General features: G+C 43.6%; 12 non-coding genes across 12 annotated transcripts; all 12 read right to left on the reverse strand.

The window, feature by feature from the left end:
- Positions 1-340: 340 nt before the first annotated feature.
- Positions 341-422, reverse strand: TRNAA-UGC (transfer RNA alanine (anticodon UGC)). Its single transcript has one exon. It is a non-coding gene; the product is annotated as a tRNA-Ala (tRNA).
- Positions 423-965: 543 nt separating this feature from the next.
- On the reverse strand, positions 966-1047 carry TRNAS-CGA (transfer RNA serine (anticodon CGA)). Its single transcript has one exon. It is a non-coding gene; the product is annotated as a tRNA-Ser (tRNA).
- Positions 1048-1588: 541 nt separating this feature from the next.
- On the reverse strand, positions 1589-1670 carry TRNAS-CGA (transfer RNA serine (anticodon CGA)). The gene has a single exon. It is a non-coding gene; the product is annotated as a tRNA-Ser (tRNA).
- Positions 1671-5345: 3675 nt separating this feature from the next.
- TRNAS-CGA (transfer RNA serine (anticodon CGA)) lies at positions 5346-5427 on the reverse strand. Its single transcript has one exon. It is a non-coding gene; the product is annotated as a tRNA-Ser (tRNA).
- A 544-nt stretch (positions 5428-5971) lies between these two features.
- On the reverse strand, positions 5972-6053 carry TRNAS-CGA (transfer RNA serine (anticodon CGA)). Its single transcript has one exon. It is a non-coding gene; the product is annotated as a tRNA-Ser (tRNA).
- Positions 6054-6599: 546 nt separating this feature from the next.
- Positions 6600-6681, reverse strand: TRNAS-UGA (transfer RNA serine (anticodon UGA)). Its single transcript has one exon. It is a non-coding gene; the product is annotated as a tRNA-Ser (tRNA).
- Positions 6682-7225: 544 nt separating this feature from the next.
- On the reverse strand, positions 7226-7307 carry TRNAS-CGA (transfer RNA serine (anticodon CGA)). The gene has a single exon. It is a non-coding gene; the product is annotated as a tRNA-Ser (tRNA).
- A 540-nt stretch (positions 7308-7847) lies between these two features.
- TRNAS-CGA (transfer RNA serine (anticodon CGA)) lies at positions 7848-7929 on the reverse strand. The gene has a single exon. It is a non-coding gene; the product is annotated as a tRNA-Ser (tRNA).
- A 546-nt stretch (positions 7930-8475) lies between these two features.
- TRNAS-CGA (transfer RNA serine (anticodon CGA)) lies at positions 8476-8557 on the reverse strand. The gene has a single exon. It is a non-coding gene; the product is annotated as a tRNA-Ser (tRNA).
- A 542-nt stretch (positions 8558-9099) lies between these two features.
- Positions 9100-9181, reverse strand: TRNAS-CGA (transfer RNA serine (anticodon CGA)). Its single transcript has one exon. It is a non-coding gene; the product is annotated as a tRNA-Ser (tRNA).
- A 546-nt stretch (positions 9182-9727) lies between these two features.
- On the reverse strand, positions 9728-9809 carry TRNAS-CGA (transfer RNA serine (anticodon CGA)). The gene has a single exon. It is a non-coding gene; the product is annotated as a tRNA-Ser (tRNA).
- Positions 9810-10352: 543 nt separating this feature from the next.
- On the reverse strand, positions 10353-10434 carry TRNAS-CGA (transfer RNA serine (anticodon CGA)). Its single transcript has one exon. It is a non-coding gene; the product is annotated as a tRNA-Ser (tRNA).
- Positions 10435-12523: the final 2089 nt, after the last annotated feature.

Raw genomic sequence — 12523 nt, forward strand, 5'->3', positions numbered from 1 at the left:
TAATCAATCACTGCACATTTCTACCCTCGTTTCCCTATATTACGGCGGTGGCAACGGGCCCTTAATTGTACTCAGAAAGAGTCCAAAAGCTTAAACAAGACACGCTTCATAAAAAAAGTACTCTTTTCATGACTTGTCTAGATCAGGCAGGACAGGTCCAGACTATGAACCCTTCCGAGCCACCTGCTCTCTAAAACACTTCCTGGGTGTGGAAATTGTCTCAATGTTTACATCTAGTTTGAGTTTTTGCCGTTTAACTCTGTGACTTGATGAGGATTGCGTAACGAGAAGTGAACATTTACTTAACTAAACCAAATGGTGTTCATGCAAAATCTCATGACGCTGCAAGCAGGATTTGAACCTACGCGGGAAAACCCCATTGGATTGCAAGTCCAACCCCTTAACCACTCAGCCATCGCAGCTACATGAGTATGATGTCACTGTTGTCATATACGAGCCATGCGCTACTCATGTCAGGCCGAGACCTAAAAAATAAAGTAACGGAAGGACGGGGCACGTAACAGCAGTGCCCTGTTGTCCTCACTTATTTCGCATACTTTCATACAATTAATAAAAATAGCAATACGCATCACTCAAAGTGAGTGACAGGGCACAGATGAGCGGTAATCAATCACTGCACATTTCTACCCTCGTTTCCCTATATTACGGCGGTGGCAACGGGCCCTTAATTGTACTCAGAAAGAGTCCAAAAGCTTAAACAAGACACGCTTCATAAAAAAAATTACTCTTTTCGTAACTTGTCTAGATCAGGCAGGATAGGTCCAGACTACAAACCCTTCCGAGCCACCTGCTCTCTAAAACACTTCCTAGGTGTGGAAATTGTTTCAATGTTTACATCTAGTTTGAGTTGTTGCCATTTAACTCTGTGACTTGATGAGGATTGCGTAACGAGAAGTGAACATTTCCTTAACTAAACCTAATGGTGTTCATGCAAAATCACACTACGCTGCAAGCAGGATTCGAACCTGCGCAGGGAAACCCCATTGGATTTCGAGTCCAACGCCTTAACCACTCGGCCATCGCAGCTGCATGAGAATGATGTCACTGTTGTCGTATACGAGCCATGCTCTGCTCATGTCAGGCGGAGACCAAAAAAATAAAGTAATGGAAGGACGGGGCACGTACCAGCAGTGCCCTGTTGTCCTCACTTATTTTGCATGCTTTCATACAATTAATAAAAATAGCAACATGCATCACTCAAAGTGAGTGAAAGGGCACAGATGAGTGGTAATCAATCACTGCATGTTTCTACCCACTTTTCCCTATATTACGGCGGTGGTAACGGGCCCTTAAGTGTACTAAGAAAGAGTCCAAAAGCCTAAACAAGACATGCATCATAAAAAAAGTACTCTTTTCATGACTTGTCTAGATCAGGCAGGACAGGTCCAGACTACAAACCCTTCCGAGCCACCAGCTCTCTAAAACACTTCCTGGGTGTGGAAATTGTCTCAATGTTTACATCTAGTTTGAGTTTTTTCCATTTAACTCTGTTACTTGATGAGGATTGCAAACGAGAAGTGAACATTTCCTTAACTAAACCAAATGGTGTTCATGCAAAATCACACTACGCTGCAAGCAGGATTCGAACCTGTGCAGGGAAACCACATTGGATTTCGAGTCCAACGCCTTAACCACTCAGCCATCGCAGCTGCATGAGTATGATGTCACTGTTGTCGTATACGAGCCATACTCTGCTCATATCAGGCCGAGACCAAAAAATAAAGTAACAGAAGGATGGGGCACGTACCAGCAGTGCCCTGTTGTCCTCACTTATTTTGCATGCTTTCATACAATTATTAAAAATAGCAACATGCATCACTCAAAGTGAGTGAAAGGGCACAGATGAGTGGTAATCAATCATTGCGCATTTCTACCCTCTTTTCCCTATATTACGGCGGTGGTAACGGGCCCTTAAGTGTACTAAGAAAGAGTCCAAAAGCCTAAACAAGACAAGCTTCATAAAAAAAATTAATTACTCTTTTCGTGACTTGTCTAGATCATGCAGGACAGGTCCAGACTACGAACCCTTCCGAGGCACCTGCTCTCTAAAACACTTCCTGGGTGTGGAAATTGTCTCAATGTTTACATCTAGTTTGAGTTTTTGCCGTTTAACTCTGTGACTTGATGAGGATTGCGTAACAAGAAGTAAACATTTACTTAACTAAACCAAATGGTGTTCATGCAAAATCTCATGACGCGGCAAGCAGAATTCGAACCTACGTGGGGAAACCCCATTTGATTTCAAGTCCAACGCCTTAACCACTCGGCCATTGCAGCTGCGTGAGTATGATGTCACAGTTGTCGTATACGAGCCATGCACTACTCACGTCAGGCCGAGACATAAAAAATAAAGTAACAGAAGGACGGGGCACGTACCAGCAGTGCCCTGTTGTCCTCACTTATTTTGCATGCTTTCATACAATTAATAAAAATAGCAATACGCATCACTCAAAGTGAGTGACAGGGCACCGATGAGCGGTAATCAATCACTGCACATTTCTATCCTCGTTTCCCTATATTACGGCGGTAGCAACGGGCCCTTAAGTGTACTCAGAAAGAGTCCAAAAGCTTAAACAAGACACGCTTCATAAAAAAAAGTACTCTTTTCATGACTTGTCTAGATCAGGCAGGACAGGTCCAGACTACGAACCCTTCCGAGCCACCTGCTCTCTAAAACACTTCCTGGATGTGGAAATTGTCTCAATGTTTACATCTAGTTTGAGTTTTTGCAGTTTAACTCTGTGACTTGATGAGGATTGCGTAATGAGAAGTGAACATTTACTTAACTTAACCAAATGGTGTTCATGCAAAATCACACTACGTTGCAAGCAGGATTCGAACTTGTGCAGGGAAACCCCATTGGATTTCGAGTCCAACGCCTTAACCACTCGGCAATCGCAGCTGCGTGAGTATGATGTCACTGTTGTCGTATACGAGCCATGCGCTACTCATGTCAGGTCGAGACCTAAAAAATAAAGTAATGGAAGGACGGGGCACATACCAGCAGTGCCCTGTCGTCCTCACTTATTTCGCATACTTTCATACAATTAATAAAAATCGCAATATGCATCACTCAAAATGAGTGACAGGGCACAGATGAGCGGTAGTCAATCACTGCACATTTCTACACTCATTTCCATATATTACGGCGATGGCAACGGGCCCTTAAGTGTACTCAGAAAGAGTCCAAAAGCCTAAACAAGACACGCTTCATAAAAAAAATTACTCATTTCGTAACTTGTCTAGATCAGGCAGGATAGGTCCAGACTACAAACCCTTCCGAGCCACCTGCTCTCTAAAACACTTCCTAGGTGTGGAAATTGTTTCAATGTTTACATCTAGTTTGAGTTTTTGCCGATTAACTCTGTGACTTGATGAGGATTGCGTAACAAGAAGTAAACATTTACTTAACTAAACCAAATGGTGTTCATGCAAAATCTCATGACGCTGCAAGCAGGATTCGAACTTACGCGGGGAAACCCCATCGGATTTCAAGTCCAACGCCTTAACCACACGGCCATCGCAGCTGCGTGAGTTTGATGTCACAGTTGTCGTGTACGACCCATGCACTACTCACGTCAGGCCGAGACATAAAAAATAAAGTAACAGAAGGACTGGGCACGTACCAGCCGTGCCCTGTTGTCCTCACTTATTTTGCATGCTTTCATACAATTAATAAAAATAGCAACATGCATCACTCAAAGTGAGTGACAGGGCACCGATGAGCGGTAATCAATCACTGCACATTTCTATCCTCGTTTCCCTATATTACGGCAGTGGCAACGGGCCCTTAAGTGTACTCAGAAAGAGTCCAAAAGCCTAAACAAGACATGCTTCATAAAAAAACAGTACTCTTTTCATGACTTGTCTAGATCAGGCAGGACAGGTCCAGACTACAAACCCTTCCGAGCCACCAGCTCTCTAAAACACTTACTGGGTGTGGAAATTGTCTCAATGTTTACATCTAGTTTGAGTTTTTTCCATTTAACTCAGTGACTTGATGAGGATTGCGTAACGAGAAGTGAACATTTCCTTAACTAAACCAAATGGTGTTCATGCAAAATCACACTACGCTGCCAGCAGGATTCGAGGCCGCGCAGGGAAACCCCATTGGATTTCGAGTCCAACGCCTTAACCACTCGGCCATCGCAGCTGCATGAGTATGATGTCACTGTTGTCGTATACGAGCCATTCTCTGCTCATGTCAGGCCGAGACCAAAAAAATAAAGTAACGGAAGGACGGGGCACGTACCAGCAGTGCCCTGTTGTCCTCACTTATTTTGCATGCTTTCATACAATTAATAAAAATAGCAACATGCATCACTCAAAGTGAGTGAAAGGGCACAGATGAGTGGTAATCAATCACTGCATGTTTCTACCCACTTTTCCCTATATTACGGCGGTGGTAACGGGCCCTTAAGTGTACTAAGAAAGAGTCCAAAAGCCTAAACAAGACATGCTTCATAAAAAAACAGTACTCTTTTCATGACTTGTCTAGATCAGGCAGGACAGGTCCAGACTACAAACCCTTCCGAGCCACCAGCTCTCTAAAACACTTCCTGGGTGTGGAAATTGTCTCAATGTTTACATCTAGTTTGAGTTTTTGCAGTTTAACTCTGTGACTATATGAGGATTGCGTAATGAGAAGTGAACATTTACTTAACTTATCCAAATGGTGTTCATGCAAAATCTCATGACGCTGCAAGCAGGATTCGAACCTATGCTTGGGAACCCCATTGGATTTCAAGACCAACACCTTCACCACTCAGCCATCGCAGCTGCGTGAGTATGATGTCACAGTTGTCGTATACGAGCCATGCACTACTCACGTCATGCCGAGACATAAAAAAATAAAGTAACAGAAGGATGGGGCACATACCAGCAGTGCCCTGTTGTCCTCACTTATTTTGCATGCTTTCATACAATTAATAAAAATAGCAATACGCATCACTCAAAGTGAGTGACAGGGCACCGATGAGCGGTAATCAATCACTGCACATTTCTATCCTCATTTCCCTATATTACGGCGGTGGCAACGGGCCCTTAAGTGTACTCAAAAAGAGTCCAAAAGCTTAAACAAGACACGCTTCATAAAAAAAAATTACTCATTTTGGTACTTGTCTAGATCAGGCAGGATAGGTCCAGACTACAAACCCTTCCGAGCCACCTGCTCTCTAAAACACTTCCTAGGTGTGGAAATTGTTTCAATGTTTACATCTAGTTTGAGTTTTTGCCATTTAACTTTGTGACTTGATGAGGATTGCGTAAGGAGAAGTGAACATTTCCTTAACTAAACCAAATGGTGTTCATGCAAACTCACACTACGCTGCAAGCAGGATTCGAGCCTGCGCAGGGAAACCCCATTGGATTTCGAGTCCAACGCCTTATCCACTCGGCCATCGCAGCTGCATGAGTATGATGTCACTGTTGTCGTATACGAGCCATGCTCTGCTCATGTCAGGCCGAGACCAAAAAAACTAAAGTAACGGAAGGACGGGGCACGTACCAGCAGTGCCCTGTTGTCCTCAATTATTTTGCATGCTTTCATACAATTAATAAAAATAGCAACATGCATCACTCAAAGTGAGTGAAAGGGCACGGATGAGTGGTAATCAATCACTGCATGTTTCTACCCACTTTTCCCTATATTACGGCGGTGGTAACGGGCCCTTAAGTGTACTAAGAAAGAGTCCAAAAGCCTAAACAAGACAGGCTTCATAAAAAAAAGTACTCTTTTCATGACTTGTCTAGATCAGGCAGGACAGGTCCAGACTACAAACCCTTCCGAGCCACCAGCTCTCTAAAACACTTCCTGGGTGTGGAAATTGTCTCAATGTTTACATCTAGTTTGAGTTTTTTCCATTTAACTCTGTGACTTGATGAGGATTGCGTAACGAGAAGTGAACATTTACTTAACTAAACCAAATGGTGTTCATGCAAAATCACACTACGCTGCAAGCAGGACTCGAACCTGCGCAGGGAAACCCCTTTGGATTTCGAGTCCAACGCCTTAACCACTCGGCCATCGCAGCTGCATGAGTATGACGTCACTGTTGTCGTATACGAGCCATACGCTGCTCACGTCAGGCCGAGACCTAAAAATTAAAGTCACAGCAGGACGGGGCACGTACCAGCAGTGCCCTGTATCCCCCACTTATTTTGAATGCTTTCATACAATTAATAAAAATAGCAACAAGCATCACTCAAAGTGAGTGACAGGGCACAGATGAGCGGTAATCAATCACTGCGCATTTCTACCCTCTTTTCCCTATATTACGGTGGTGGTACGGGCCCTTAAGTGTACTAAGAAAGAGTCCAAAAGCCTAAACAAGACACGCTTCATTAAAAAAAAAAATTACTCTTTTCGTGACTTGTCTAGATCATGCAGGACAGGTCCAGACTACGAACCCTTCCGAGGCACCTGCTCTCTAAAATACTTCCTGGGTGTGGAAATTGTCTCAATGTTTATATCTAGTTTGAGTTTTTGCCGTTTAACTCTGTGTCTTGATGAAGATTGCGTAACAAGAAGTGAACATTTACTTAACTAAACCAAATGGTGTTCATGCAAAATCTCATGACGCTGCAAGCAGGATTCGAACCTACGTGGGGAAACCCCATTGGATTTCAAGTCCAACGCCTTAACCACTCGGCCATCGCAGCTGCGTGAGTATGATGTCACAGTTGTCGTATACGAGCCATGCACTAATCACGTCAGGCCGAGACATAAAAAATAAAGTAACAGAAGGACGGGGCACGTACCAGAAGTGCCCTGTTGTCCTCACTTATTTTGCATGCTTTCATACAATTAATAAAAATAGCAATACGCATCACTCAAAGTGAGTGACAGGGCACCGATGAGCGGTAATCAATCACTGCACATTTCTATCCTCGTTTCCCTATATTACGGCGGTGGCAACGGGCCCTTAAGTGTACTCAGAAAGAGTCCAAAAGCTTAAACAAGACACGCTTCATAAAAAAAAAGTACTCTTTTCATGACTTGTCTAGATCAGGCAGGACAGGTCCAGACTACGAACCCTTCCGAGCCACCTGCTCTCTAAAACACTTCCTGAGTGTGGAAATTGTCTCAATGTTTACATCTAGTTTGAGTTTGTGCAGTTTAACTCTGTGACTTGATGAGGATTGCGTAATGAGAAGTGAACATTTACTTAACTGAACCAAATGGTGTTCATGCAAAATCACACTACGCTGCAAGCAGGATTCGAACCTGCGCCGGGAAACCCCATTGGATTTCGAGTCCAACGCCTTATCCACTCGGCCATCGCAGCTGCATGAGTATGATGTCACTGTTGTCGTATACGAGCCATGCTCTGCTCATGTCAGGCCGAGACCAAAAAATAAAGTAACAGAAGGACGGGGCACGTACCAGCAGTGCCCTGTTGTCCTCACTTATTTTGCATGCTTTAATACAATTAATAAAAATAGCAACATGCATCACTCAAAGTGAGTGAAAGGGCACAGATGAGTGGTAATCAATCACTGCATGTTTCTACCCACTTTTCCCTATATTACGGCGGTGGTAACGGGCCCTTAAGTGTACTAAGAAAGAGTCCAAAAGCCTAAACAAGACATGCATCATAAAAAAAGTACTCTTTTCATGACTTGTCTAGATCAGGCAGGACAGGTCTAGACTACAAACCCTTCCGAGCCACCAGCTCTCTAAAACAATTCCCGGGTGTGGAAATTGTCTCAATGTTTACATCTAGTTTGAGTTTTTTCCATTTAACTCTGTGACTTGATGAGGATTGCGAACGAGAAGTGAACATTTCCTTAACTAAACCAAATGGTGTTCATGCAAAATCACACTACGCTGCAAGCAGGATTCAAACCTGCGCAAGGAAACCCCTTTGGATTTCGAGTCCAACGCCTTAACCACTCGGCCATCGCAGCTGCATGAGTATGATGTCACTGTTGTCGTATACGAGCCATACTCTGCTCATGTCAGGCCGAGACCAAAAAATAAAGTAACAGAAGGACGGGGCACGTACCAGCAGTGCCCTGTTGTCCTCACTTATTTTGCATGCTTTCATACAATTAATAAAAATAGCAACATGCATCACTCAAAGTGAGTGAAAGGGCACAGATGAGTTTTAATCAATCATTGAGCATTTCTACCCTCTTTTCCCTATATTACGGCGGTGGTAACGGGCCCGTAAGTGTACTAAGAAAGAGTCCAAAAGCCTAAACAAGACACGCTTCATAAAAAAAATTAATTACTCTTTTCGTGACTTGTCTAGATCATGCAGGACAGGTCCAGACTACGAACCCTTCCGAGGCACCTGCTCTCTAAAACACTTCCTGAGTGTGGAAATTGTCTCAATGTTTACATCTAGTTTGAGTTTTTGCAGTTTAACTCTGTGACTTGATGAGGATTGCGTAATGAGAAGTGAACATTTACTTAACTAAACCAAATGGTGCTCATGCAAAATCACACTACGTTGCAAGCAGGATTCGAACTTGTGCAGGGAAACCCCATTGGATTTCGAGTCCAACGCCTTAACCACTCGGCCATCGCAGCTGCATGTTTATGATGTCAATGTTGTCGTATACGAGCCATGCTCTGCTCATGTCAGGCCGAGACCAAAAAATAAAGTAACAGAAGGACGGGGCACGTACCAGCAGTGCCCTGTTGTCCTCACTTATTTTGCATGCTTTCATACAATTAATAAAAATAGCAACATGCATCACTCAAAGTGAGTGAAAGGGCACAGATGAGTGGTAATCAATCACTGCATGTTTCTACCCACTTTTCCCTATATTACGGCGGTGGTAACGGGCCCTTAAGTGTACTAAGAAAGAGTCCAAAAGCCTAAACAAGACATGCTTCATAAAACAAAGTACTCTTTTCATGACTTGTCTAGATCAGGCAGGACAGGTCCAGACTACAAACCCTTCCGAACCACCAGCTCTCTAAAACACTTCCTGGTTGCGGAAATTGTCTGAATGTTTACATCTAGTTTTAGTTTTTTCCATTTAACTCTGTGACTTGATGAGGACTGCGTAACGAGAAGTGAACATTTACTTAACTAAACCAAATGGTGTTCATGCAAAATCACACTATGCTGCAAGCAGGATTCAAACCTGCGCATGGAAACCCCATTGGATTTCGAGTCCAACGCCTTAACCACTCGGCCATCGCAGCTGCATGAGTATGATGTCACTGTTGTCGTATACGAGCCATACGCTGCTCACGTCAGGCCGAGACCTAAAAATTAAAGTAACAGCAGGACGGGGCACGTACCAGCAGTGCCCTGTATCCCCCACTTATTTTGAATGCTTTCATACAATTAATAAAAATAGCAACAAGCATCACTGAAAGTGAGTGACAGGGCACAGATGAGCGGTAATCAATCACTGCACATTTCTACCCTCTTTTCCCCATATTACGGTGGTGGTAACGGGCCCTTAAGTGTACTAAGAAAGAGTCCAAAAGCCTAAACAAGACACGCTTCATAAAAATAATAATTACTCTTTTCGTGACTTGTCTAGATCATGCAGGACAGGTCCAGACTACGAACCCTTCCGAGGCACCTGCTCTCTAAAATACTTCCTGGGTGTGGAAATTGTCTGAATGTTTATATCTAGTTTGAGTTTTTGCCGTTTAACTCTGTGACTTGATGAGGATTGCGTAACAAGAAGTGAACATTTACTTAACTAAACTAAATGGTGTTCATGCAAAATCACACTACGCTGCAAGCAGGATTCGAACCTGCACAGGGAAACCCCATTGGATTTCGAGTCCAACGCCTTAACCACTCGGCCATCGCAGCTGCGTGAGTATGATGTCACAGTTGTCGTATACGAGCCATGCACTACTCACGTCAGGCCGAGACATAAAAAATAAAGTAACAGAAGGACGGGGCATGTACCAGCAGTGCCCTGTTGTCCTCACTTATTTTGCATGCTTTCATACAATTAATAAAAATAGCAATACGCATCACTCAAAGTGAGTGACAGGGCACCGATGAGCGGTAATCAATCACTGCACATTTCTTTCCTTGTTTCCCTATATTACGGCGGTGGCAACGGGCCCTTAAGTGTACTCAGAAAGAGTCCAAAAGCTTAAACAAGACACGCTTCATAAAAAAAAGTACTCTTTTCATGACTTGTCTAGATCAGGCAGGACAGGTCCAGACTACGAACCCTTCCGAGCCACCTGCTCTCTAAAACACTTCCTGAGTGTGGAAATTGTCTCAATGTTTACATCTAGTTTGAGTTTTTGCAGTTTAACTCTGTGACTTGATGAGGATTGCGTAACGAGAAGTGAACATTTCCTTAACTAAACCTAATGGTGTTCATGCAAAATCACACTACGCTGCAAGCAGGATTCGAACCTGCGCAGGGAAACCCCATTGGATTTCGAGTCCAATGCCTTAACCACTCGGCCATCGCAGCTGCATGAAAATGATGTCACTGTTGTCGTATACGAGCCATGCTCTGCTCATGTCAGGCGGAGACCAAAAAAATAAAGTAATGGAAGGACGGGGCACGTACCAGCAGTGCCCTGTTGTCCTCACTTATTTTGCATGCTTTCATACAATTAATAAAAATAGCAACATGCATCACTCAAAGTGAGTGAAAGGGCACAGATGAGTGGTAATCAATCACTGCATGTTTCTACCCACTTTTCCCTATATTACGGCGGTGGTAACGGGCCCTTAAGTGTACTAAGAAAGAGTCCAAAAGCCTAAACAAGACATGCATCATAAAAAAAGTACTCTTTTCATGACTTGTCTAGATCAGGCAGGACAGGTCCAGACTACAAACCCTTCCGAGCCACCAGCTCTCTAAAACACTTCCTGGGTGTGGAAATTGTCTCAATGTTTACATCTAGTTTGAGTTTTTTCCATTTAACTCTGTTACTTGATGAGGATTGCGAACGAGAAGTGAACATTTCCTTAACTAAACCAAATGGTGTTCATGCAAAATCTCATGCCGCTGCAAGCAGGATTCGAACCTACATGGGGAAACCCCATTGGATTTCAAGTCCAACGCCTTAACCACTCGGCAATCGCAGCTGCGTGAGTATGATGTCACTGTTGTCGTATACGAGCCATGCGCTACTCATGTCAGGTCGAGACCTAAAAAATAAAGTAATGGAAGGACGGGGCACATACCAGCAGTGCCCTGTCGTCCTCACTTATTTCGCATACTTTCATACAATTAATAAAAATCGCAATATGCATCACTCAAAATGAGTGACAGGGCACAGATGAGCGGTAGTCAATCACTGCACATTTCTACACTCGTTTCCATATATTACGGCGATGGCAACGGGCCCTTAAGTGTACTCAGAAAGAGTCCAAAAGCCTAAACAAGACACGCTTCATAAAAAAAATTACTCATTTCGTAACTTGTCTAGATCAGGCAGGATAGGTCCAGACTACAAACCCTTCCGAGCCACCTGCTCTCTAAAACACTTCCTAGGTGTGGAAATTGTTTCAATGTTTACATCTAGTTTGAGTTTTTGCCGATTAACTCTGTGACTTGATGAGGATTGCGTAACAAGAAGTAAACATTTACTTAACTAAACCAAATGGTGTTCATGCAAAATCTCATGACGCTGCAAGCAGGATTCGAACTTACGCGGGGAAACCCCATCGGATTTCAAGTCCAACGCCTTAACCACACGGCCATCGCAGCTGCGTGAGTTTGATGTCACAGTTGTCGTGTACGACCCATGCACTACTCACGTCAGGCCGAGACATAAAAAATAAAGTAACAGAAGGACTGGGCACGTACCAGCCGTGCCCTGTTGTCCTCACTTATTTTGCATGCTTTCATACAATTAATAAAAATAGCAACATGCATCACTCAAAGTGAGTGACAGGGCACCGATGAGCGGTAATCAATCACTGCACATTTCTATCCTCGTTTCCCTATATTACGGCAGTGGCAACGGGCCCTTAAGTGTACTCAGAAAGAGTCCAAAAGCCTAAACAAGACATGCTTCATAAAAAAACAGTACTCTTTTCATGACTTGTCTAGATCAGGCAGGACAGGTCCAGACTACAAACCCTTCCGAGCCACCAGCTCTCTAAAACACTTACTGGGTGTGGAAATTGTCTCAATGTTTACATCTAGTTTGAGTTTTTTCCATTTAACTCAGTGACTTGATGAGGATTGCGTAACGAGAAGTGAACATTTCCTTAACTAAACCAAATGGTGTTCATGCAAAATCACACTACGCTGCCAGCAGGATTCGAGGCCGCGCAGGGAAACCCCATTGGATTTCGAGTCCAACGCCTTAACCACTCGGCCATCGCAGCTGCATGAGTATGATGTCACTGTTGTCGTATACGAGCCATTCTCTGCTCATGTCAGGCCGAGACCAAAAAAATAAAGTAACGGAAGGACGGGGCACGTACCAGCAGTGCCCTGTTGTCCTCACTTATTTTGCATGCTTTCATACAATTAATAAAAATAGCAACATGCATCACTCAAAGTGAGTGAAAGGGCACAGATGAGTGGTAATCAATCACTG

The sequence above is a fragment of the Lissotriton vulgaris genome, chromosome 11, assembly GCF_964263255.1.
Source record: "Lissotriton vulgaris chromosome 11, aLisVul1.2, whole genome shotgun sequence".
Classification (NCBI taxonomy): domain Eukaryota; kingdom Metazoa; phylum Chordata; class Amphibia; order Caudata; family Salamandridae; genus Lissotriton; species Lissotriton vulgaris.